The sequence below is a fragment of the Geotrypetes seraphini genome, chromosome 2, assembly GCF_902459505.1.
Source record: "Geotrypetes seraphini chromosome 2, aGeoSer1.1, whole genome shotgun sequence".
Classification (NCBI taxonomy): domain Eukaryota; kingdom Metazoa; phylum Chordata; class Amphibia; order Gymnophiona; family Dermophiidae; genus Geotrypetes; species Geotrypetes seraphini.
In genome coordinates this window covers 213,379,540-213,391,702 of record NC_047085.1, presented here as the reverse complement: position 1 = coordinate 213,391,702, position 12,163 = coordinate 213,379,540, and the positions used below count along the sequence as shown (strand labels likewise).

At 49.1% G+C, this 12,163-nt stretch overlaps 2 protein-coding genes across 5 annotated transcripts in view; one reads left to right on the top strand and one right to left on the bottom strand.

Moving 5' to 3' along the window:
• Positions 1 to 12,163, bottom strand: part of NQO2 (N-ribosyldihydronicotinamide:quinone reductase 2) — a 243,462-nt gene that overhangs the window by 147,629 nt on the left and 83,670 nt on the right. The window lies entirely within an intron of this gene.
• The window catches only part of DUSP22 (dual specificity phosphatase 22), a 96,713-nt gene that overhangs the window by 69,989 nt on the left and 14,561 nt on the right, over positions 1 to 12,163 (top strand). The gene's annotated exons all lie outside the window — the stretch shown is intronic.

The window sequence follows — 12,163 nt, the reverse complement described above, 5'->3', positions numbered from 1 at the left end:
ACCAAACAAAAAAGTCTTCTACTGACCTGAAACACAGATTTCTAGATAGCAAACTTTAAGGATATAACTGTTAATTTGCAAAATTGCTGAAATATGATGCCAAACCTTTGTCCAAAAGATCTGCACATTAGGGCATTCATACTGTATATACTTGAATATAAACTGATCTGAATATAAATCTAGGTGACCTTTTTCCCCTAAAAAATGAGGAAAAAAGATTAACTTGCATATAAATCGAGATTAGAAATTTGGATGATCCTGGCGAGAAAGTCTACAAAGATTAGACATCCTTGCCATAAGTTTTAACACAATTTTTTTTAACTTCAAATATTTTTATTAGCACAAACCCACGCAACATTTACAATAACAGTGATAAACAGTTCATCTTATTTTAGGTTTTTGTTCCCACATCCCGTAGTAGCTTGAGAAGCCTTTGGGAAAAATGTATTTTTGGGGTCTGCCCAAGAAGGTTCCCTAGTGGCAATATGAGCTTGAAGATGAAGAAGCAACATACAATAGAACAGGATGGTATAAACAGAAAAAAAAAGCCCAAACAAACCCATATGCCCTATCCGGTCCACCCATCCATATTAACTGTTCAGCTCCATAATCCCCATCTTGCCCTCAATGTATTAAGCAAGCACAGCAACACTTGCAGCAACACCCTGCAATATCTTTCATGAATGTCCCCCTCTCCAGTCAACCATGGAGAACTTGATCAATCAATCCAGTCTCCTTGAGCTGGGATAAATGCCCGTAATTGGGGAGGATGAAGGGTGAGGAAGAGTATGAACAGAAAGAGCGATAAAAAGGGGTACAGTAAAAAGGAGGAGAGTGGCAGCCCTAGCAGGAGTAAACTAAATGTGGAGCAGCCTGAGAACTAGTGGCCTCCATGTCCTAAGAAAAAGACTGCCCCCCCAGCCAGCATCACGCTTACTGTTGAAGAAAGCTGCTACTACTGCTGCCATCCCCAATGCTGAAGAAAGTTGTTCCTGTAGCTACTGAAAATACAGGCACCACCATCCTTCATAGACATCCCTCCTCAGCCGGCATTATGCTTACGATTGAAAAAAGCTGATGTTCCTGATGCCAAGAAAGCTGTTGCTGAAGCCACCAAACCTGAAGTAAGCAGTTGCCGCCGATGCTGTATGGAGATCCAGTGTGGGGCAGCAGCTTTCTTCAATCATAACGATAATGCTGGCTGATGGGGAATGTCCATGAAAGATGGTGGTGCCTGTATTAATTGGAGGGGGGGGTATGGTGGACAACCACTCCTGGTGTTTATCGTGGCGGTGGGGAGGGAACTCGCACATAGAAGCCTACAGCCCATTAGGGGTTGAGCAGAGGAGGACAGTCGCCGATGGTCAGGTGGTGGCTTGAATATAAACAAAAACCCCTATTTTGGGGTCATTTTTTGGCCCAGAAATCATGGTTTATATTCAAGTATATAAGGTAAATGAGGTGTAACAAAGTCCCAACTCTTCTCTTAGAAGACTAGCATAAATCTTCCTGATGTAGCCCTTTTGGTCTTAATGGGCAGATTTTGGATAGGACATGAAGAAGGGAATTTCAACATCCAAGTTGAGACATGGATAATCCCACAGTATTTAAGAGCTGTGCCAGTCTGAATCTCTTGTAAAATAGATGCAGGACTGCATGTTGATGGCTTTTCATGTCCAATGGGAGCAGAATTTTTTTTTTTTTAAAGTTGTATACATGGGAAAAAATTGTACCACCTCCCACATATGAGTATGAGCAGGTTGTGTTTTTTTTTGGGTTTTTTTTTTTTTGCGGCCCCGTCTCTTTATTTTGTTTAAAGCCTGTATCACAAGTGCCTCCCCCAGCAACCATCCCTGATAGTCTTCTGATTTCCAACTTCAATCACCTCCCATATCCTCCCTCCCCCCAAGGCCTTCCACTTGCTTCTGCTCTCACGACCCTAGGTTTAAAAATGGCCACCCTGACCCTTAGCAGTAATCTTGCAAGTATTACTGTTAGAGGTCAGGCTGCCAGATAATGCACTTAGACAGTTGAATGAACCAAAAGGTGTATCAATTTTTTCTTTACTACTGCTACTACTATTTATCATTTCTTTAGAAAAGCAAGACATTATAGCACTTTATAAACTTGATGAATCTTTAATACCTCCTCATGACGATACATTATATTCTCAGTGGCGAAAGCTTGTGCAGAATAAGGCAGCAAGTATACCTGCTGAGAGTCCGTTTCCCCATTACACAAATCATGATTTAAAACTATAGCTCTCTTATAGGTGCAATTGATGGTCTCAGGTGGATAATGTTTGTTATCCCAGGACAAGCAGGCAGGTATTCTCACTAGTGGGTGATGTCATCCGACAGAGCCCCGATACGGACGTCTCACAAGCATGTCTTGCTTGAAGAAACTAAGAAGTTTTGAGATGCCCGCACCGCGCATGCACCAGTGCCTTCCCGCCCGATGGTCCGGGCGTGTCTCCTCAGTTCATTTTCTTCCGCGGAGCTGAGAAGTTCAACTTCAATTCTGCGCCCATTAAATCTGTTTTTTGCCTTCTAATTCCCGCGGGTTGGGTTCTTTTGGGCTCTCCTGTGTGTTTGTTTCTTTCTTTGATTTCTTTTTTACAAAAAAAAAAAATTTTTCCTTCCGACACTGGGTCGGCCGCGTGGCTTGGGCCCCGCGCCTTCGACCTTGCGGCGGAGCTTTTCCGGCCTATGTCCCGGCCGATCACCGGTTTTAAGAAGTGCAGCAAGTGTCAGTGCGCGATTTCGCTCACGGACCCTCATCGACACTGTCTCCAGTGTCTGGGCCCGGATCATTTTCCGAAATCGTGCCGGCCTTGCTCCACTTTGACGGCGCGAGCGTTTAAGCGCCGCTGCCTGCTGTGGGAGTCCATGTTCAAGATGGAAGCTTCGTTGGATCCTGTTGCTTCAACATCAACTGGGGCTTCGACTTCATCGACAAAGCCCTCTGTCTCCCCGGCTGCTTCGGGCCTTTTGAAACTGGCCTCGTTCACGCTGGTTTCGGCCTTGTCTTCAGCGCCAGTGCCTTCATCTGTCTCCTCGGAACAGGTACCGATCCCCATAGTTCCTCCGGTGGTGCTTAAAGTGCCGAAAGCTGGCAAACAGAAGCACACTGCACCGAAAGTGCGCGAAGACCGTGCGGAAAGGCCCCCGTTTGGTGCGGATCCCTCCATATCGGCTTCGTTGAAGTCCCTCCTGGAGGCTCAATTTGTGGAGCTCATGACTACCATGGGTCCCCGGCTGATTGCCTCGATCCAGGGTGACCTCCCAGTTCCGGTCCCGAGGGGTGGGCTGCCCCCTCCTCCTCCTCCGCGCCGCACGACCTCGTTGCTCGGCGAGGAGGACAGGCGGGCGGTGTCCAGCTCCTCGAGGCGTTCCTCGGTTGGTGCCATGCCTCCCTTTGAGCCGATTCCATCGACGAAGGCTCCTCTTGGAGATATGCCTCTCTTGGAACCGATTCCCTCGAGGAAAGCATCCCTTAGTGACCTACCTCCTTTGGAACCTATTGCTCTGCCCCATGACACAGTGTGGCGTCCACCTTCGAGGCCTCCCAGTCCTGGGCATAGCAGGAGGCAGGACGAGTTCTTCCGGACCCCCTATCAAGCCTGGGCGGCTTCCGGGGAGGCTCCGACTCATCCACCTCTACGATCGACGGCTTCGAGTCCTATCTGCTCCTTAGAGGCTTCTGGGGACCAGTATTCTCACAGACGGACTCGATTCCCTTTCAGGCATCGAGAGGGGCATCGCTCCAGACACTCTTCGAGGCATTCCTCTCGGCACTCCACCGTCTCGCCTCAAAAGAAATTGCCTCAGATGGGGTATTCTGCTTCTGCTGGGTCTCCTCCTCCCGGCCCGGAGTTCGAGGACCCCGAGGTGTTTTACTGTTGCTCACAGGCCTCCGTGGAGCCCGAAGCATCGACTTCTTCTAGTCCTTCTCGAAGACCGGCGTTGGCGGACCAACTGTCCTTTTCTTCGTTTCTCAGGCAAATGGCGGATGACATGGACATTACCCTCGATGCGGGGTCCCGCTACTCCAAGGAATATCTCGATACCATGCACTTGCCTCGTCCTCCGGCCGAGTCCTTACGCCTGCCTCTGCACAAGCTCCTTGATCAGACCTTCATATGGTGCTTTGAGTCTCCTTACTCCATCCCGGCGGTACCTGGCAAATTGGACGCTCGGTATCGCACGGTGCATCATAAGGGCTTCGAGGGGCCCCAGCTTTCTCATCAGTCCCTCCTGGTCGAATCCTCGCTCAAGCGGTCTCATCCTGGCCAGGTGTATGCTTCGGTGCCTCCGGGCCGCGAGGGCAGGACAATGGATAAGTTTGGACGACGCATCTATCAGAATTCTATGATGGCGTCCCGAGTCCTGAATTATAATTTCCACTTCGCCACCTATTTGGAATTTTTTCTGCCTGTGCTTCGGAAATTCACACCCTACATCGAGTCCCAGGCTCGGTTTGAGTTTGAAGAAGTCGTTGCTTCGCTGTCCCAGCTTCGTCTTCAGTTGATGCAATCGGCCTATGATGCTTTCGAGCTCTCGGCGCGAGCAGCAGCCTGCTCTGTGGCGATGCGCCGTTTGGCCTGGTTACGGACCATTGACATGGAACCGAATCTTCAGGACCGCCTGGCTAACGTCCCGTGTGCTGGGGCGGATCTTTTTGACGAATCCATCGAGACTGTCACGAAGAAATTGTCGGATCATGAAAAATCCTTCCAGTCCATTCTTAGGCCGAAGCCTAAGCCTCAGCAGTCTCGACCCTCTCGACCGCCTTTGATTTATCAGCGGCGTTATCAGCCGAGGCAAGCTCCTCCAACGAGGCAACCGGCGAAGCGACAGCCTCCTCAGAAGGGTCAGCAAAAGTCTCAGCCGTCTGCTGTCCCTAAGGCTCCTCAGCCTTTTTGACTGTCTCATCGAGGGCATAACCAGTCTCGTTCTGCCTCCCCCTGTTTTTCCCATCGGAGGGCGCCTCCATAATTTTTATCATCGCTGGGAGGCCGTTACCACCGACCTCTGGGTCCTTACTATCATCAGGGAAGGATACTCTCTCCAATTCCATCGGGTCCCTCCGGACCACCCTCCAAGAGAGTATCCTTCCAACTTGACTCAGTCCGCCCTTCTTCTTCAGGAAGCCCAGGCTTTGCTCCGGCTCCGGGCTGTCGAGCCGGTCCCTGTGGACCAACACAACCAGGGGTTTTACTCCCGGTACTTCCTTGTTCCGAAGAAGACGGGCGACCTGAGACCCATTTTGGACCTCAGGGTCCTCAACAAATTCCTAGTCAAAGAGAGGTTTTGCATGCTGACGCTTGCTTCTCTCTATCCCCTCCTCGAGCAGAACGACTGGTTATGCTCTCTGGATTCCCATTCACCCGGCCTCCCGCAGATTCCTCAGATTTCGGGTGGGACATCTGCAGTATCGAGTGCTTCCATTCGGTCTGTCTTCGTCTCCCAGAGTCTTCACGAAGTGTCTGGTAGTGGTGGCCGCTGCTCTCCGGAACCAGGGTCTTCAGGTATTTCCCTACCTCGACGACTGGCTCATCAAGGCTCCCTCGGCCTCGGGGGTCATCTCGGTGACCCGGTCCATGATTCTGTTCCTGCAGAGTTTGGGGTTCGAGATCAACTTTCCCAAATCTCATCTTCAGCCTACACAGTCGCTCCCCTTCGTCGGGGCGGTCCTGGATACCATCCGCCTCAGAGCGTTCCTTCCTCCTCAGCGCATGGATGCCCTTCTTCATCTCTGCCAGTCTGTGTCTTCTCGCCAGTCCATCTCGGCGAGACTCATGATGGTCCTCCTGGGCCACATGGCCTCTACAGTTCATGTGACGCCGTTCGCCAGACTCCATCTCAGAATCCCTCAGTGGACCCTGGCATCTCAGTGGTCTCAGTTGGCGGATCCATTGACTCGACACATAATCGTCACTCCTGCTCTTCGGCAGTCTCTACTTTGGTGGATGATCTCTTCGAATCTATCCAGAGGTTTGCTGTTTCACACTCCTCCCCACCAGAAGGTTCTCACAACCGATTCCTCGACCTATGCCTGGGGGGCTCATCTGGATGGACTTCGCACTCAGGGATTCTGGACCAGTGCGGACCGACTCCATCAGATCAATCTTTTGGAGCGCAGAGCCATCTTCTATGCTCTTCAAGCTTTTCAACATCTGCTTCACGACATGGTGGTCCTCATTCGCACAGACAACCAGGTCGCCATGTATTATGTGAACAAACAAGGGGGTACGGGATCGGCCTCCCTCTGTCAGGAAGCTCTCAGAGTCTGGGATTGGGCGGTTCGCCACAATGCCTTCCTCAAAGCTGTCTATATTCAGGGGAAGGACAATGTCTTAGCAGACAACTTGAGTCGTCTCCTTCAGCCCCACGAATGGACTCTCCATTCCAACCCCCTTCATCAGATCTTTGCACAATGGGGGACGCCTCAGATAGACCTCTTTGCGGCTCCCCACAACTTCAAACTGCCTCAGTTTTGCTCCAGGATCTACACTCCTCATCGCCTCGAGGCAGATGCCTTTCTGCTGGATTGGGGGAATCGCTTTCTGTACGCGTTTCCTCCGTTTCCTCTCATTCAGAAGACTCTGGTCAAGTTGAGATTCGACCATGCCACCATGATTCTGATAGCTCCTCGGTGGCCCAGACAACCTTGGTTCTCCCTTCTACTTCAACTCAACAGCAGGGAGCCGGTGCTTCTTCCAGTGTTTCCTTCACTACTTACTCAACATCAAGGTTCACTACTTCATCCCAACCTGCAATCTCTCCACCTGACAGCTTGGTTCCTCTCAGCGTAACCCCTCACCAGTTTTCCCAGGCGGTGAGGGATGTCTTGGAGGCTTCCAGGAAGCCTGCTACTCGACAATGCTACTCCCAAAAATGGACTAGATTTTCTTCCTCTAAGGAGCCTCAGCGAGCCTCTCTATCTTCTGTGTTGGACTATCTTCTACACCTGTCTCATTCTGGTCTCAAGTCGACATCTATTCGAGTCCGCTTGAGTGCGATTGCGGCTTTCCATCAGCTTCTACAGGGGAAACCTCTCTCTGCTCATCCTGTGGTTTCCAGATTTATGAAAGGACTTTTTCATGTCAATCCTCCTCTCAAACCGCCTCCAGTGGTTTGGGATCTAAATGTTGTCCTTTCTCGGCTTATGAAACCTCCTTTTGAGCCTCTGAAAACGGCTCCACTGAAGTTTCTCACTTGGAAAGTGTTTTTTCTGGTGGCCCTCACGTCTGCTCGCAGGGTCAGCGAGCTTCAGGCCCTGGTGGCGGACCCGCCTTTCACTGTATTCCATCATGACAAGGTGGTCCTCCGCACTCATCCTAAATTCCTGCCTAAAGTGGTCTCTGAATTTCATCTCAACCAATCCATTGTTCTTCCAGTGTTTTTTCCAAAGCCTCATTCTCATCCTGGAGAATCAGCTCTTCACACTCTGGACTGTAAACGTGCTTTGGCTTTCTACTTGGATCGCATCAAACCACACAGAACTGCTCCTCAACTATTCGTCTCCTTTGATCCGAACAGAGTGGGACGACCTGTATCAAAGCGTACCATCTCCAACTGGATGGCAGCTTGTATCTCTTTCTGCTATGCCCAGGCTGGACTACCCCTTCCCTGTAAAGTCACAGCCCATAAGGTCAGAGCGATGGCAGCCTCTGTAGCCTTCCTCAGATCGACACCAATTGAGGAGATTTGTAAGGCTGCCACTTGGTCCTCGGTTCACACATTCACCTCTCATTATTGTCTGGATACATTCTTCAGAAGGGATGGGCAGTTTGGCCAAACTGTGTTGCAAAATTTATTCTCCTAAGTTGCCAACTCTCCCACCATCCCATTGAGGTTAGCTTGGAGGTCACCCACTAGTGAGAATACCTGCCTGCTTGTCCTGGGATAAAGCAATGTTACTTACCGTAACAGTTGTTATCCAGGGACAGCAGGCAGCTATTCTCACATCCCACCCACCTCCCCTGGGTTGGCTTCTCTGCTAGCTACCTGAACTGAGGAGACACGCCCGGACCATCGGGCAGGAAGGCACTGGCGCATGCGCGGTGCGGGCATCTCGAAACTTCTTAGTTTCTTCAAGCAAGACATGCTTGTGAGACGTCCGTATCGGGGCTCTGTCGGATGACATCACCCACTAGTGAGAATAGCTGCCTGCTGTCCCTGGATAACAACTGTTACGGTAAGTAACATTGCTTTCAAGTGCAATAAATGTGTCATTCTGGACAGTAGGGTATTCTCCCATGCTCACAAACCATGCAGAAGGAATCCATTCCAGGTTTTAAATCCTCCTCTTCTAGAGGGTACTGCTGCCTCCTTCAGCTTTTCCTGCTGCTTGTGAGCTGAAAGGTGTCTTTCTGGTCTTCTCCGTATATTTCTTTATTACTTTTGATATTTTTCACTGATTTTGCGGCTATCAGTGCACCAGAGCTCCCCAGTGCAGTGGAGAAAAAGTAAATTTGAGTCTGCAGCCAGCAGGTTAATCCTTTGGAGACCTGTTTGGCTAGCCTGCAGAAAACTTTGTAGAGCTCATAATCTGTATCTCTAGTAGATTAGCTTGCCTACTGAATTGCAGGGAGCTCAGCGGGACTCTTCAGGTGCTGGCTGCGATTTTGCCTCTCTCCTCCCCCTCCTTGGAAGAACTGGCTGATTGAGGCAGGATCTTCTCCCAGAGCACATCATAATGAGTAAGGTTATGACAGCCTAAGGGCAAAATCGGAGGATTCTAAAAAACCTATTTTGTGAAAGTTTCTGCCACATTTTGTCGGGTTCCCCACCTCTAAAATCCTGTTTTCTGAGGGTTGTTCTTTTTTTTTTTTTACTTTTAGTGAAGTCATTTTTTAGCCTTATTTTGGCACTAAGATGCTACCGCAGCAGCCTTCTGGGATTTCCCAATTTTTTTCCAAAGTTCTCCAGATTCTACAACTCTCCTCATTTTGCCTCAAAACTGGCAGGGATAGAGTCCCCAAACTCTTTTACTCCTAATGTGTGCCAGATTTGTGTTGGTTGAATGCCATAAGAGCACCTTTGTGCCACGCAGTGCACACAAAGGGGAGGGGGAGCTTAAGCATCAAGCTTAGCCTCTCCTTTGGTCTCTAGGGCTGAGGAAATTTTTAAATGGCTTGTCTACTGGGAGAAAATCCCTCCCAGAGCCCTGGAACAACCATATATATAGAGACATAAGGTGGAGTTACCTAAAGGAGACTCGGTGCTGCCTAGAAAAGCCTTTTTTTCCCTGAAATTGTTAATTTGATGTGGAGAGCTTATTTGGATAGTTGGGATTCTCATATGAGGTCTAGCAGCAAGCCAGGGGTTGCACAAGAGGGCTTGGGCTCCCAGGGCGCATCAGTGTCATTGATAGAGGCTGACCAGGATCCTACGGACCTTTCTGATGGGGACTCGTTAGGTGAAGGATCAGTCTGTCTGCCCTTGCTGTCACAGAGTGAATCTTCCTTGTTGGGCGATATAGGGTCGCAAATAGGAACAGGTACACAGGTAGTAGTGGTGGCCCTGTATCAAGGGGAAGATACCACAGTATGCCAACTGTTCAAGCCTTTGGCGCTATAAGATCTCATTACTGAATCCGTGTGGGAGTTATAGTTAGACTTCCAGCAGGCCCCTTCCACTCAATGTTCTATCCTGGGCGGAGTGAGATCGCAGCCCATACATCCTTTCCCTGGCATCCTGATATGAGTATTTTAGTCACGGAGTACCGGAATGCTCCTGAGGGCTCTTTAAAGATAGCCAAAACAATGACTAGGCATAGGAGTGGCAACAGATGTTCACTTAGCCTAAGGTGGATTCCTTGGTTTTTCAGGTAACCTAGTGCACGTCCCTGCCAAATAAGGGAGGCGTAGTATTAAAGGATACACAGGAGTGCAAAGGGGATATAGTCCTAAAATGGCATTTCAAAGCTTTGGCCTTAGAGATCAAAGCAGCTGCAGCAGCCTTTTTTGTAGCACACTCTCCTCAAACCAAGATGGGTGGGCTTACCCTGGCAGAGGGCAAGCCTTTGCTCCAGCTGATGCTAACAAGGGAAGATTATGTGGCCGATGCTCTCTGCAACATCATCAGAGTCATGAGCAAAGTCTTGGCTTATTCTGTTTCAGCCTGCAGAATGCTCTGGATCAGGCAATGGGCAAGAGATTCCACCTCCAAGGCTACTCTCAGCTGACTCCCTTTCAAAGACAAATGTTTGGAAAGGGTCTAAATGATCTGATGGCCAGTGTGACAGACTGCCGGCCAAAATCTCTGCCTGACAGCAGACCGTGAACCTTTAGAGGTTCTGAGTGGTCTCATTTTTGTAATTCCAGGCGCTTTTGACAGTACACAGGAAGAACCTCAGAGATCAAGATAGATATTTATAGGACCTAGGCAAAGCCATGCCTCCGGTTCTCGTCCCATATCAACTTCCAAGAAAGCGCAGTGATGTCAGGGCCGAAGCCTTCCCCCTAAGGATAGGAGGAAATCTATTGCATATGTGGAAGTCTGGATGCAGATCGCTTCAGACTGCTGGGTGTTGGAGATCATTCAGGGAGGGTACAAGCTATCTAGACTTCGCCCATCCCTTAACAGACTGGTTCTTGGACTCCCTGGTGAGGCACCCAGAAAAGTCATGCAGAGTCTTAACAACAGTACAAAGACTTGTAGAAATTCAGGCCATAGAGCCAGTGCTGCCTGAAGAATCGGGCCTGGGCAAATACTCCATATACTTCATAGTGCCCAAGAAAGGCTCAGATGATTGGAGACCATTCCAGGATCTCTCACACATCAACAAAGGTTCCATGTAGTCAGTCATCGCTGCTATAGCTCCAGAGGAATTTCTATCTTCCCTAGACTTCACAGAAGCCTACTTGCACATTCCCATATTTCTGGAGCACAAGAGATTCCTGAGATTCCATGTGCTGAAGAGATATTATCAGTTCTCGGCACTCCCATTTGGGTTGGCAGCAACACCCTGCACATTCACCAAGATGATGGTGGTGGTAGCAGCGCAGGATTCCAAGTGCATCTATATCTGGCTGCACTGGTTAATCAGAGCTCTGTCATTATCGAAAGGGGAACAAACAGTAGCTCAAGTAGTCCAGGTCATACAGAGCCTGGACTGGATAGTGAATTTTTGAAAGAGCCAACTGGTTCCGTCCCAATCTCTGTAATACCTGAAAGTACAATTCAACATGGCAGAAAGCTGGGTGTATCTTCCAGAGGCACGCAGACAGAAGATTTGCACTTAGATAACGGGCATGATGGCCAAGCCAGATCCGTCTGCATGGCACTATCTTGTCACCTGCCGGGGTCTCGGTAAGGTTAAGAAGACCCCTGGTAGAGGGTAGCACACTCCCGACGCGGCTCCCAAAGGGGGAGACCTCACTGGTGTCTCACTATCTTGGGCTTTGCTAAAAATAAAGCACCGTGAGTCAAGTTGAACCAAAAACAATGTGTAAAGTTTAATTAGTCACTTAACACACAAAACTATAAACCATATCAGATATTATTATAGTCCAAGTTTCCTTTCTTCCCAAACAAGGGCAAAAAGAAAGAACAACAGAAAATAAAGACTTTTAACTTTCACCCAGTCCAGTGAAAGCACAGCAAGCTTTCTATCAGGTATAATTCCAGTCCAGGTTTTAGGGTTTGCTCTACCTGGTCACACAGTCTCTGAAAAAACACAGCATAATTAGTCTCTTAAGAAATTATCCAGCCTTAAGCTGGAGTCCTGGGCTTACCAATCAGCACAGTCCAGTTTCTTCACCAGGTATTTACATTCTTGGATATAAAGTAAACTTTAAGCAGGAACAAAAGACAAAACTGAAGCCTTACTGCAGGCTCCTATACTTCCAGCCCTGATTAGCTCACAGTCCTTTGGTTCCTCTTGAGCTTCTGCACAGCTGCAGTGTAGCAAGACCATCAAGCTGGTGCAGCACTGCTCTAAGCTTGTTTTTACAGCACAAACAATCAAAATTAGTTCTTCCAAAACTCCTCTCCACTATTATTCCTGTACAGCCTCGTACCTGCAGTGTTTAGTGGAAAGTTGCCAAGCCCACATCCATGGCTTCTTCCATAACGGTCTCCGGCATACACCCTTCATCCAGGTCCATGCTTTCTGGTGTATCCAGCTGCTCTGCTGGTTCCTGAGGCATTGA